The sequence below is a fragment of the Phyllostomus discolor genome, chromosome 9, assembly GCF_004126475.2.
Source record: "Phyllostomus discolor isolate MPI-MPIP mPhyDis1 chromosome 9, mPhyDis1.pri.v3, whole genome shotgun sequence".
Classification (NCBI taxonomy): domain Eukaryota; kingdom Metazoa; phylum Chordata; class Mammalia; order Chiroptera; family Phyllostomidae; genus Phyllostomus; species Phyllostomus discolor.
The window spans coordinates 19,747,922-19,761,927 of record NC_040911.2 but is presented as its reverse complement, the minus strand read 5'-3'; positions in this window follow the sequence as shown (position 1 = coordinate 19,761,927).

The following is a 14,006-nucleotide window of genomic DNA, read 5'->3' as shown; positions in this document are numbered from 1 at the left end:
AAGCAAGTTGCAGAATATGTACTACATCATGCAGTTTATATATGAAGTTGAAAAAGACCAATACTGTTTATTGATAGATGATACATACGTATGTAGTAAGAGTATAAAGAAGTACATGAGAATAACAAACACCAAACTCAGAATGATGGTTGCCTCCAGAGTGGAGGTACAGAGGGGTCACAGGGATGGTACTGATAAAATTCCTTAAGTTGGATAGATATATATTGCTCTCTGCACCTTTATGTATGTATATCCTAAACTTTCCACAATAAATTGTTTTCTCTGTCTCAAGTAGAAAGAATAAAAGCTCCTTACGACTTTCCAGATGGTGTTAATGGGAATGACTAAGACCTGAAGCTGATTCCTTTCAGGCGCCCATACCATTTACTGGATGTGTCACCATAAGCACAAGCAACAAAAATAAATTTGATTTCTTTATGAAAATTAATTTTGTGCTTCAAAGATGGGGTCCATCAAAAAAGTGAAGAGACAACCCACAGAATGGGAGAAAATATTTGGAAATCTTGTATCTGATAAGGGACTTGTATTAAAACATACATAGGACTCTAACAATGTGATAATAAAAAATGGACCCGGGATCTGAGTAGACAGGTCTCCACGGTAGACGCGCAGTTGGTTGGAGCACGTGATGCTCGCCATCGTTAGTGATGAGGGCAACGCGAGTCGGAGTCACAGCGAGCTACAGCGTCACGCGGGGGTGGGCAGAATCGCCAAGTCAGACCGCAGATGGCGGTGGAGAGCTCAGAGCCCTCTCCCATCGCCGGTGGGAATGGGAAATGGAGCGGCCGTTTGGGAAGGTGGTTTGTTTCTCAGATGGTTGAACAGAGTCACCGTGCGACTCAAGCTGTTCCACCCCTAGGTTTACACCCAAAAGAAATGAAAACGTGTCCACACAAAAACGTACACAAATGCTTGTAGCAGAATTATCCGTTTAGTCGAACAACGGCAACCTCCCACATGTCTAACAACCGAACTATTGAGTATTACGTGTCCACAACTGGGAATAAAGTACTGATGCATGTTACAGCATGGGTGGGCCTGGACAGATTTAGGCCAATTACAAAAGACCACGTGTTTTTTTCATTTACAGGAAATGTCTAGAACAGACAAATCTATAGAAACAAAGTAGGTGAGTGGATGCCGAGGGCTTGGGGGAGGTGGAAAATAGGGAGTGGTTGCTAATGGGTAAGAGGTTTATTTTGGGGGTGAAGAAAACATGCTAAGATTCCATAGGGTGATGGTACACCATTTCGAATAGACTAAAACCCACTGGATTGCGTACTTTTAAAAGGGTGGGTTTTATGGCATGTGAATTACGGATCAATGAAGCTGTTATAAAAATGCCAGTTACCTTTGGAACTGAGGGTACCCTGCTTTAAGATGTCGATCCGGAAAATGGGTTTAGATAATGGGGGCATAAAGAGCAGAAGTTGCAACCCAGCCATGAAAAGGGTCGCAGGAGACCACCACCACGACAGGACAGTAACTGAAGGCAAGAATGACCCATTTCCCCACTGAGTGCAGACTGCCCTGACCCTGAGGTGCAACTTTAGTAGGGGGACCTACCCTCTGGGAAGAGAGATGTGGCTTGCTGAGATTTCCATCGCTGTTCAAACCTGCCACCTGAGGGTGAAGATTATTCAGAAAGAAAACCAACTGTTGCCCAACGCAATGTGAGACCTTGCCCCCAGGGCAAGGTCAGGGCTGCAGGCCGTGAGCTCCTGGAACCTGCCCCTGGCTGTTCCTTGCTCAGAAAGTTTGCAGCTACCCCGAGGGGCCATTTCTGACAGCTGCTGTCTTGCCAGGTGGCCCCAACTGCAGCCATCCTTCGGGCAGTGAGAGACCCTGGGGCATTGTGGGGGGTGGTTTCACACTGTACTTGCCCTTCCCCCCTGTGAGTGCCTGCTGCAGGCTGCCCAGAGTCACTGCCCCTGTTTCTGCCCAGAGTTGGCGGAGTCCCACGGAGACACTGAGGCAGAAGGTGTGTTGGGACCTTGGCCGTAGGCAGGGCTGGGTACTCCCTCTTCTCTTTCATCCATTCAGTGGTTTTCTGCATCCCATAGTGGATGGGTCCATTCTGATAGGCTCTTCGGGCTTTTGACAGAGTTCATTCGTTCATTCTAACATTAGAAGTGCGTACCACTCACCATGTGAGCCTCTCACTCAGCAGTGGACTATTTAAAATCCTTTCAGCATGGACACCAGCCAGTCAGGTGCAGCACAGGGAGGCATGTGGCTGGCCCAGGCTCTGTGGCAGCTGTGGGAGTCCCCCGGTCATCGCAGGACTGCAGGTCCTGGGGGAGCCGCTGGGTGGTGGGGAAGGGGCTACAGCACAGGCCAGGGGCTGTTTGCCAACTGCAGTTTAAATGTCGTTATCTTAGCAACCGGCAGAACCGAAGTAGTGCACACCATCAGAACATCAGTCTTGCATTCCCCCAGCCTCTCTGTGCCTCAGGCTCCTCACCCACAAAACGGGGATGATAGTGCCCACTGCGCACAATCATCATAAGGTGGAAAGGAACGGAGGCCAAGTCCGTGCCATCAGTCTCGCCAGCCCCGCACCAGTCCTTGTTTGGCCGGCTCAGCGGGGAAGCATGTAGACTGAATAAAAATTGCCTGTAGGCTGCTGACAGTTTCACAGCAGCATTTTGGAAACGGAAGTGAAGTACTTTAAAGCAAGCAAGCTAGCAAGCAAGCAACCATTTGGGTATATGAAAATGCACGGGGTGATAAAAAAAAAGTCCCAAGATCTGGATTTAAGTCGTGCCTTCATTGTTAGCCAGCTGTGTGACCTACCAAGGTCAGTCACCTCTCTGGATGTCACCTTGTTTATCTGCGAAGGGAGGGTACTTTCAGGCCTACCGTCAGGGGGAGGGGGCCAGGTGATTGCATAGGAAATAGTATAGCATAGGGTGCTTCAAAGCCCTTCAGAAGTTAGAGACTCAAATAACTGCAGGGGCCAGCCTTGCAGTGGAGGTAACAATACACGCGGCAGGACAGGGTGAGTACAGCAAACACAGGGTGGTACAGGCTTGATGTTGCCAGATTAATGGGTTTTTCAACAAAAAAATTTGGATTTTTAAAATATAAATAAGAAATTTCTTATTTTGAAGATGGTCTAGTGTGGCCATGGTCAGACCTGCTGAATGTACAGCTTGAGTAGACCTGTTGGTACAGGCAGAAATAAAAGCAGGGTGGACCTCTGCCACCCCCCCTCCACTCCTCCCCACCGCTGGGTCCTTCTGGCTTGGGACAGAAAGCCGAGGGCGGGGGCATTCTGGCGCTCCCACCCTCATGCTCTACGGGCTGCTGAGACTTTCGAGCGGCAGGTGAGTCTGAGTCTGTGCTCTAAGGGACAGAGTGCACCCCGGGGAGCCATGGGCACTTGTGTCTTTGGTCTGGTGTAGTGCCCGAGAACCTCTCTCTGGTCGGCGATGCAGTCGATCAAAGGGAATGGAGGCCGTTCTGTGTCGTCAGTCTCACCATCCCTGTCACTTCTCAATCCTATTTGGTCTCGCTCAGCCAGGAAGTGTGTGGGCCAAACAAAACTTGTCCACAGTCCCGATTTAGCCTGCAGGCTGCCGGTGTGCTGCTACCTTTGCACCATGCAAATCTAGCTGGTTCGGCAGACGGCAAACACTTGCTGTGCGCTAGGCACTGAGCCCTCAGACCCCAGGGACATGCAGGTGACTGGAAGCCAGTCCTCACCCTCAAGTAACTCGCTCTGTCTGGTGTAACAGACCATTGTCACAGAGCCTGACAAGCACTAAGACAGCTCAGTGCAGGGGTTGGGGGGGGGGTGGGAAGAGAAGGCTCTATAAGCTAGTGTTGGGGTGGAATGAGCAATGGGAGAAAGGCTCCTTCAGGGGTGAGGGTTGGGCTCAGTTAGCAGGATGGGGAGGAACTGTGTGGTCAAGGGAAGTAGAGAATGGAGGGCGTGGAAGGGCGTCATTCCAGGCGCAAAGCTCAGGCAAAGCACGCAGGGAAGAAAGCGTGGCTCGATGGGCGAACTGCCAGTTGGGGGAAGGGGTGAATAGTGGGGAGTAAACTGGAGACACAGTGGGGAACCATGTGGTAAAGGGCCTTGATGGCCTCACTGACATCCCCAGACTCTCTGGGTATCGGTCTCCACCAACAGAACGTGTATGCCACCCTCCCAAAGCCTACACTTAGAGGCAGAAAATAAAGATCTAAATCCATAAGTGCATTGCCCTGACGTGACGGGAACACTGAGGTATTGTGTGGAGGGGAGGAGTAAGAGCAGCTCTTCCTGGCTGTCAAATAGGGGCGTGATTTAGAGGAGCGTTGAGGTTGGACATGGGAAATTGGGTCAGGAAGCTTCTGCGGCAAGTGGACAGAACAGTGAAGACGGCTGAGTCAAGGTGGTGTCGGGAGAGCAAGGAGGTCAGAACGAAGAGACAAATGGGGGTGGCCAAGTCCTCAGGGCTCAGCTGACCGAGTGCCGGGGAGCCGGGTGCAGAGCATGGGAATGAGGCAGGAGGAGCCGGTAGAGAGGCTCTCGGGGCTGCATCCACTGAGCAGGGAACGCAGAAAAGGGGAGCAGGCTTGGAGGACGTAGCAGAGACTTCTGGTATCCCAAGTCACACCCCTGTAAGATGGCCATTTGTTGCCCTTTCTACCCTCTGCCATTAAGAAGGAGACACAGCGCTTGGTGGGCCTCGTTGGCTTTGGGATGCAATACGGGTCATATTGGGAAATACTGCCCCAGCCCAGTGAGTGACTTGGAGCAAGGGTTCTGCCTGTGGCTGAACCCAAAGACCTGTAGAAAGAGGCCAAGTTCACTCTGAGCTTGGCCTGCTGAAGAGACTGCGTTCAAAAGGGCAGCAGGCAGTGGCCACACGACTTTCAGAAACGTGGACCGTATGTGTTAGCAGAAGTGGCAGAGGAAACCACAGGCCCCTACACAATTTGTATTTAGGAGATCAGTGGATCGCCCTCCTAGGTCAGTGGCTCTCGGCCTGGGGCCATTCGACCACTCCTGAGCACATTTTTAGTTGCCAAACTTGGGTGGAGCGGGAGACAGATGCTGCTACCAGCATCTAGTGGGCAGACGTCAGGGATGCTGCTAGGACATCCAGTGATGCACAGGTCAGATCCCAGTACCGAAGAATTAACCCCAAATGTCAAAGTTGAGAAACATGGTTCTACACAGACCGCAAAGGAGCAGTAAGAGTGGTAGGAGGAAAACCAGGAGAGTGGTGGTGTGTGAGCCTTTCCCCAAGCCAGCAGGTCAGTGCTGCGGAGGGGTCAGGGGATGTAGGAGGCCATCACTGGCCATTTAGTGTAGCAATGAGGACCTTCGCTACAGCGGCAACATGCAGCAGAAGTCAGTTCGGAGCAGGGGAAGGCGTGACAGGAAGGCAGTTAGTGAAGACAGGCACAGACTCTTTTCAGGGGCTCGGAGGCAAACCAAGGGAGGAAGGGCTGTCTGGGTGAGCTGCAAGGAGCTATAGACCGGAGGAAGGGGTTGAGAGGACACTGGAAAGACAAGCATCCTGCATATGCTGGCGACGAAGACCCGGCAGGGGTACGGGAACTGGGATGACTGATGGAAGAGAGAGCCCAGGGACACCTGGGGTGGCAGAACCCAGAGCACAGGTGCCCTGAGGTGGTCGGCCAAGGAAACCTTCTTCCTTCCGAAGCTGGAAGGAGGCAAGGGCGGGCATGGCTCTACATGATGCTGAGCAAGGACTGTAGACTGTTGAGGGAGGGGTTCACCTGGGGCGTTTTTGTTCCTTGTGTGTCCAGGAGACGGTTGTCTGCAGCATGTACGGGGAGAAAGATGGGGTAAGAGGCTTATGATGAATGGTTGTGGATTGACTATATGTGGCTGTTCCTTATGCTGCCATTTGTGTGCTCTGTCCTCCCAAATGAGTCCCTTGGGACGTCTGTCCTTTTTCTTGCCTGCTGTGTGCCAGAGGTGAGCACAAGGCTATTGTGGAAACTCGGGTTCCCCCTGAGACGTCCACTGAAGCCCCCTTTCTCTGTGGAATGCCTGGAGAAATCCAGAATTTTCTCCAAGATGCTTTCAGACTTGTGGTTTAGTTTTTTAGGACCACCTCTGCCTTCTGGTTCCCGTGTCTATAGGTGCTCTCTCTGCTCTGCTGTGGATTCAAACTTGGACACAAAACCCTTCTTTCATCCTACAAAATCACCTCACAGCAAGCACTGGGGTGTGCAGCCAGGTCTGGGGTCTTACAGTGCCCACCCTGTGCCGTTTTGCGAGCATCTTGCTCTTCCTCTTCCCTTCACCGCTCACCTATTTCCCGCAAATTGTACTCATCTCCAAACCCTTCTCTCTCTATTTCCTCAGCCCTCCTGAGCTCCCCACCCACAAACCGGCGTACTGAGCCCATCACAGTGCACCGAGCACAAGAAAGCTTCCTGTCAGATTCCAGAAGAAGGTGTTTATGTTCAGAAATGATGGAACTGTGCTTGAAAAGTCAGACGACAAATGCAGCAGTTAGGGTTTGGGGACCTCTAAGATTTACGCCCTAGCCCACTGCAGCTACTTGCTGTAAACTAGGTAGGCCCCGCTCTCTGAGACCATCTCCACACCTTGTGAGGGATCAGCTCTCCCAGGGGCCGCCTGGGGAGAAGGGAGAAGGTGGAGCAAAGCTCCAGGCCAATTAGAGGCCCCTCTGGGAAGAGGGTCCCACCCCATGCTCCTCCTCCTCCTCTCGCCTCCAGCACCAAGAAGTCAGAAGGCCCCGCCTCTAGAATTTGTTCCTCTCCTCGTTGGCCCTGTGATCTGAAGCCTCGGTGTTCTCTTCGGCAAAGCGACGATGGCACAGGAGGAAGAAAGACCTAATGGAACAGGGTCTGTGAATACCTGCCTCACGGCGGCTACTTAGTATGTTCCAGAGGCCACAGCTCCCTCTGCTTTTGCAACGAGAAGACGGAGCCTCAGCGTTCCTGGCCTGGGTTCTCAGAATCCTCAGCTGAACCCGTTTGGTGACTCGAGACAACTTCCTTCTTGCGTGCTGGTCCATCAGTCCGCCTGTGAGGGCTGCCCGCCCACGTCGTGCCTCCCCAGGTGGTCTCAGCTGGCGATGAAAGAGCCCCAGGTGTCCCCGGAGCTTCAGCTCTCCCTGGGCGGGTGACATGGTTTGATAAAGTGTAGACCAAATGATCTGGCAAAGTGTAGACTGAATGTGGACCACAGGTGACCGAACACAAGGCCCGCGGGCAGAATCCGGCCCTCCACCTTGTTTTATCCAGCCGGGCACCTTGTTTCTACCTGGCAGCAGCCCCCTGCTCTCGCTTAACTGTTAAGGAGTAGTTACCTTTATACAGCCCTAAAATTACATTCCGCCCTTTGAAGGCAACCGCGAGGCTGGTGTGGCCCCCGGTGCAAATGAGTTGGCACCCCTGATATAGACTGATGACCAGGGCAGTTTTTATTTTGGAAATTAAAATGAATTAACACTTTGCTTACATTTCTGTCTCTGTCTCTGTGTGTGTGTGTCTCTCTCTCACCTGGTCCTAGGAGGAAATTGGTACCACCTCCCCAGACCGGCACACCCAGTCAGGGCTGCTGAGGGCTCCTGGTGCAGTGCTGGCGGCGCCCGGCAGGGGGCGGCCTCGCTCTTCTCTGTCCGCGTCTCAGAGCCGTGGGGAGATTTGACGGAGGCTCTTTCTCTACGCTAGGGTTTAGCAGCCTTTTTTGACCATGACCCGCACATGGACCTGCATTTGACATCAGTGTGGGTTTACGTACGTGTGTATTTTTCTAAGCAATATTTACCCTTACTATATGGGTGCACTCTGATCTATTTCTGGTTCAGTTCTGTCCAATATCGCTGATTTTAAAAATGCTGCTCACACTCACCAGTAGATGGAGACCTGTACTCAGAAACCCTCTGGGAGTCCAAGCTGGGAGAGAGTGGAAGTGGGGGAATTTGGGGTCACTTAGTGAAGGACCTCTCAGTACAGCGGTTACTAGTGTCGCATCTGGGCTCCGCCTTTTTCTCCATCCGCGGCCCCGGGCGACTTACTCTACCCTCCTGCGCTCAGTAAAAGACAGCACTGGCTGCAACAACAGTTCCTCTCCCGCTCAGAAACAAGATCGCTGTGGAGGGCCAGTCGCTGCGGAAGCCTGCCTGGTGTTTCGTGGATTCAATGACCCAACACGTGTTCCCACCTGTTAGCAAAGCCAACTGAGCAGAAAGCTCTGGGCCTGGCCGTGGCGGCCCAGGTGGCTGAGGAGCGCACAGACAGTGACAACGGGTGTGATGCAGTAAGGGTGGACATGGGGATCAGCACTAGGTGACCTGGGAACACACGGGCACCTGGAAGCCTCCTGAGCTCGGTGGCTTTAACCCCTGTGTACAGGATCAGAAACCCCGGGATGGGGCCCAGCCCCCTGTGATGCTGATGCCCACTCCCATTTGAGCATGGTTGCCAGTGGTTACCAGGTTTGGCTGTACTTAACAGCCATCTGGGGGCACCTGGTACAAACTTAATTACAATGTCTAGGAGCGGGTGCAAGCATCTGTAGTTTTTAAGAGCTTTCAAGGTGATTCCAGTGTGCGGCCAAGGAGAGGACACTGTGTCCCAGCCCAAGCCCAGGGTATGGGGCACTGAGACAGCTTTGCCTCAGGGGTGTGGTGTAGGCAGAAACGGTAAAGGCACTGGGGGCCTTGCCAGTGAAGGTGGGGTGGAGTGTGGAGGGGTGCGGGGCTGCTGGTGGCCACAGGAAGTTCAAAGGACTGTAATCTAGTGTCGGAGAGGCCGGGCTCTGGCGATAATCCTGCTGGGTGCGAATCCTGCTGTGCCCTTATTTGGTGTGATCACAGGGAAGTCATTCAACCTCTCTGTTCCTCATCCCCAGGGTTGCCCTGCAGATTCTGCAGATGGGTGTTACTTGCTGCTGTTGGGATGGGGTTGAATTATAAATTGAGCTAAAGGCCCGGAGATGAGCCAGGAAACCGAGAGTGCTAAGCGTGACCAGAGGTAAGCCACAGTGGGCTTTATCACCACGCTCTGACATAACGGCTCTTGGAAGCCCCCAGGGAGTCAGGTGTGGGGCAGCCATGTGCGATGTGTGTGGAGAATGTACTAGAAAGCAGACAGGGGCCCAGTGACAGGCATGGTGAGAGTGGGTCCCTCCCTGTGTACATGCTTTCCAGGAGCTGTCTGAGAATTTGGGGGTCATTCCTTGGTTGGAGGCAATGAAGGCCCATCACACAGGCTCACGTCTTGTCACTTGAGTGTGTGACGCGTCTTCCTGTCTCCAGGCCTCTGCCCTTCCTCCCCGTCTCTCAGAATCCTGCTCCCAATCCGTCTCCCTCCTCCACAAACACACTCCAGGGCCCACCTCCCAGAAGCCCTCTGGTGGTTGTCCTGGGGAGGAGCCAGCACAGGTGCCGCTCACCTCCGTCCTCAGGCCTGCACCTGTGGCAAAGGAAGTATTAGCACCTGCTGGCCGAGAAGGGCCTCCCTGCTGCTGCCCTTCCCGAGCTGCTGGGCCCTGTGCTCTGCCAAACAGACGTGGGGGTAAGGCCTGACTGGGCTGGGAAGAAGACACATAATTTAATTACTCAGAAACAAGGACTGTAATTACGAGCCAGGAAGGCCTGGTTGAGAATTAGATTATCAGAATTATCAGCTGGGGCCTCAGCCCCTAGGGGCTCCGTGGGAGAAAACCAACGGTAGAAAACTCTCACAGCGTCGTCCTCTCCCAGCCCTGTGTCTCGAGGGGCGGGGGGGTTGGCCACATCCCTCCGGTTTCTGTGACATGGTCTGTCCTTCACCCTACGGTGAGGGCTGGAGGCCCCTGGCCCGGGGCCCTGGGCGCACACTGCCCAGCCCGCTCCAAGGCAGCTTCCCCCAGCACCTGCTGGAGGGGGCGACGGATGCTGCCTGCCCCCGGCGAGGGCGGGACCAGCGCAGTGCTGAGGAGAAGCAACTCAGCCACCAAGGACCCACTGACTGGACCCATGGCCACGTTCTGTGCTTCCCGGGAGGTGCTGGAAATATTAAGACGAAAGCCCCAGAAACAGGAGGAGAAGGGCACAAAGTGGAGGGCTGAATCGTGTGCTGCAGATGCTCGCACCCGCGTGGCGAGGTAACTAGCGCTCCGACTCCCAACGCAAACAGACCGAGGACGCTCCCCAGCTGAGGGACGGTGCGCACGCAGGGAGCTGAGCCTCCCTGAATCACAGTTTCCTCACCTGCTGCGTGGGGACGATGACAGCACCTGTTATTCCAGTGAGTAGAACTTTAATTCCATATGTTCCAAGGCATTTAATACGGTGATAATTAGGTGATACAGGTGATGAAGTATGTCGAGTCCTTCGGCGAAGGGTCTGGCACAGAGCTAGCTCTCGTAAGTGGTAGTTGTCACCTGCTGCTTTGTTCTGGTTGGGAGTGAGGACATGCATCCGGGAGAGGGCGCAGCCCTGAGTGGTCCTGACCTGCCTGCGGGGGCGGGGCCTGGAGGGCGGGGCCTGGAGGGCGGGCTAGAGAAGAGAGGGCCTAGCCAGCCTGAGGGAGCCACGTGCCCTGGTTTTCAGAAAGAGATTAAAATAAAAGATCCCGGGATGTGAGCTGAGCATCACTCCACAGCATTCTGGAGCTATTAAACAGATGGCTGGGAGCACGTTCCAGAGAACCGTGCTCGTTCCAGAGTTAATTCGTCAAGTCATGTCGAACCCAACTCCCAGTGACTTTCATTGTTATTTCAGTATTTTTTTAAACTCACTCCCCATATTAATTATCAGCATGGCTGGGAAAGCAAAGGATACTGGGGGGGCGCACTGAATGAAGGTTCTCCTCCTGTCCCCACGCGGTCCCCTCTGTGTGGACAGGAGGGAGCAGCATGAGCAGGGCACCACAGCCAGGTGAGGTCCGTGACAGCGTGAACACTGCCCCCTACAGGAACCAGATGAGTGAACCCATATCGGCCGGGAGAGCTGGCCGCAGTGGCAGGCCACGGGGCCCATCCCCCTCACGGAAGAGCTAGAGGGAGCCTGTGGGGGGAGGGGAGAGATGGCACCGTAGATGTCACTGGCACCTAAGCACTCGGCTAAGTAGGAACAAAAAAGGAAGGCTGGGGCAAAAGAGGGTGTACAGTTGTTTATATGGAAAGTAATACAATAATTAATAAATAATACCACTACACTAAAGTCTGTCTTGCGTACTCACAACTGTAAGCCTACTTTTGCCCGGCCCTGGAATTAATAGCAGAACATCAGAGAAGTAACGTGATACATGAGATTATTTTTTTCTAACAGGAGTAATATAAACTCATGGTAGAAAATTTAGGAACTACAGAAGATCATAAAGAAGTAACTAAAAAGCCACCTGCATGTCCCTTAGATGGCATGGTTGAGTAGCATGGTCAGGCTGAACAACAGGCAGATGGTAATTGGGGTGATATTTAAGATGGTGGGTTCAGGACTGTTGAACCCAGAGAACGGTTTGTGCTCTGTCAGTCTCAGGAGACGTGACAGGCTGTGGGGAGAATGTGCAGGCTAAGCCGTGCTGTCCAGGGGGGCAGAGCGGGGACACGGAGGCTTGCAGAGGCAAGGCTTGGCCCCCGAGGATCCCAGAGCCTTGTGGGAAGCGGTTGGGCCCACGGCTGGGACAGGCTGCCTCGGCCGGCCTCCCGGTCATTGGGAGTGTCCAGGCAGACGCTGGCCCTCAGTCACGTCCTCCTCTGGGCGTTCCTGACGGCTTCCTGCCCTGCTCTGGTTCTTTCCACTCTAGACTCGTGTGTCCAGAGGTGCAGTCCAGGGGGCAGAGAGAAACACGTCCCGAGACTGCTGGGAGAGATGCACGTGCTGCACACGGAGGCTCCCCGTCCTGTGGGAAGCACACAGATCAGGACCCGTTCACCGAGGAGAGATGGCAAGAAAACGGTGAGGGATGCTTGGGCTGTGGGAGGGGCTTTTCACCTTTTGGGCTGTTTTGATGTTTCCAAGTTTTTGGCCATTGACTTATTTTAAAATCTAATAAATTTCATATTAACGGTAAAGTACATGTGTCTCCTATATGTGTGAGGATACTTTACTTAAAAAAAAAAACACTAGGGAGGGGGGAGGGGGGCATATTCTAGATGGGTACACAGGGTGGGATTGACCGTGGAGGGCTTCGGAAATCGGGCAGAACTGTCTAGGTCTGATGCCTACTACGGAGGCGATGACAATGACCTTACTTGCTGACTCAAACCCAGGACAGCTAGGGTTAAGTGAGGTTTATTACATGGTTTGCAGTCACTGTGGTTATCAGTCAGCTGGTTGCTAGTCATCCCAGGGCAGGAAGGGCCTCTGGGAATATCCCTGGGGCCCACTGTGAGCAGCAGGACACGCGGAGGTGCAGGCCAGAGGTCGCACTGCAACGCGAGCGTGTCCCTTGCGGTGGGACCGTGGGACGTGTGGGTGTCGTGGGAGGAATAAGGTTTGAAATGACGGAGCCAGAAAGGAAGGGGGAAAACATTGTTCTGACCATCAAACGCGTCACATCGGAAACCTCGGTTCCCATCAATCCCTACGCGAAACGGAAATGCAACCCTGCAACCGACAAAGACTCTCTCCTGGCCCAAACTCTAGTCAGGCTCCTCTGAACTCTCTTCTCAGCCAGGCCCTCAGTTTTGGGCCTTCGAGTTCTTCCCATCCTTTGTCCAGTTTTAGCAAGAATCCTGCTGAGTCAGTTTAACCAGAACCCCCCCATGCTCCGTAGCTGATCACCTTTATCCCCCACCCACCGCCTCCCCCCAGGTGACAACTGGCCACCTTGGCCTGCCTTCAGTGAGAAGCCCGGAGGTCAGTTCAGCCCGGATCCCCCCTTACTCCCGCCGTTTCCGCTCAGTAGTTCTCCACCCCCCAGCCCCCAGCGCTGCGCCTACCAACTCCCACTTTCCCTTGTGGGAAGCCCAGCCTCACTTCCCTGCTGAAAACCCCATAGCCCTCCTTGAGTCAAGTCTCGTTACCATCTTTAACAAGTGCAATGAATACATTTTTTAACATAATGCCTACATACCATGCTTAAAAAAAGTGGGGATCCCCTGAAATAGAATTTATCAGATTTTTGTGTTCAAACTTCTGGCTGATTTGAACACAGACATGTGAAATGCCCTTCATTCCTAGAGCCCGCATACCGAGAAACTGACAGATTTCCCCAAGTTCAGCAACAGTTCTACACATTTAGATGACCATAGCAATGCTCATTCGTGAGCACGAACATTTTCTAAACCATCCACCATAAAAGAACGAATTTGCATCAACCATATTTAAGGAAGGACTAGAATATCTTTCTCTATTTTCTCTATGGAAAAAAATCACAAAGAAGAGGTAACCAAAGTGGATGCCTCCAAAAAAAAAATGCAGAAGAAAAGTGTGACAGAGGTGGCTTGGGCTGCAAATTAGTAACGGTGTCAGGGTGTTTTGTGGGTTTTGTGATCGTCGTGGTATGTCTCCGCTTTCTCACATTTCTAATTCACCATGCTTTCTTTTCTCATTCTAGGTAAATGTTCATGTTGTATTCATTTTATATTCTTTTTGTTACAGAGCCTCCTTTCCTGACAGCCCCCCCATGACTCCCCCCAAAAAAACCCTTCTGCCCCTGCATCAGCCCTTCTGCCCCTGCCCTACAGATCTATGACCGGGTCACTCCCTTTGGGCCTCTGTGTATGGACTTCCTCCTGGCCAGGGTTGGTGCCCTCACCTCCCACCAGACCTCCCTCTAGGGAGAGTTCGAGAAACGAGCCTGCCGACCCTGCCATCGTCCCACACGCCTGCAGAGACAAAGCACCTGGCATCCACTGTTTTGTTTGCGCCATGCTGCAAGCCATTAGGGAAACCTCCACTTTTTATCATAGAAACGTTCAAACGTATACAGTATGGGTGGGGACACGGGCAGCCCACACTGCAGGCTGGGCTTGGTGAGGCGGTGGAGGAGTCTGAAGTTCAAGCTCAAGGTCCAGTCTGGATCCTCTCTCCACGCTGCCCCCACAGTTCATG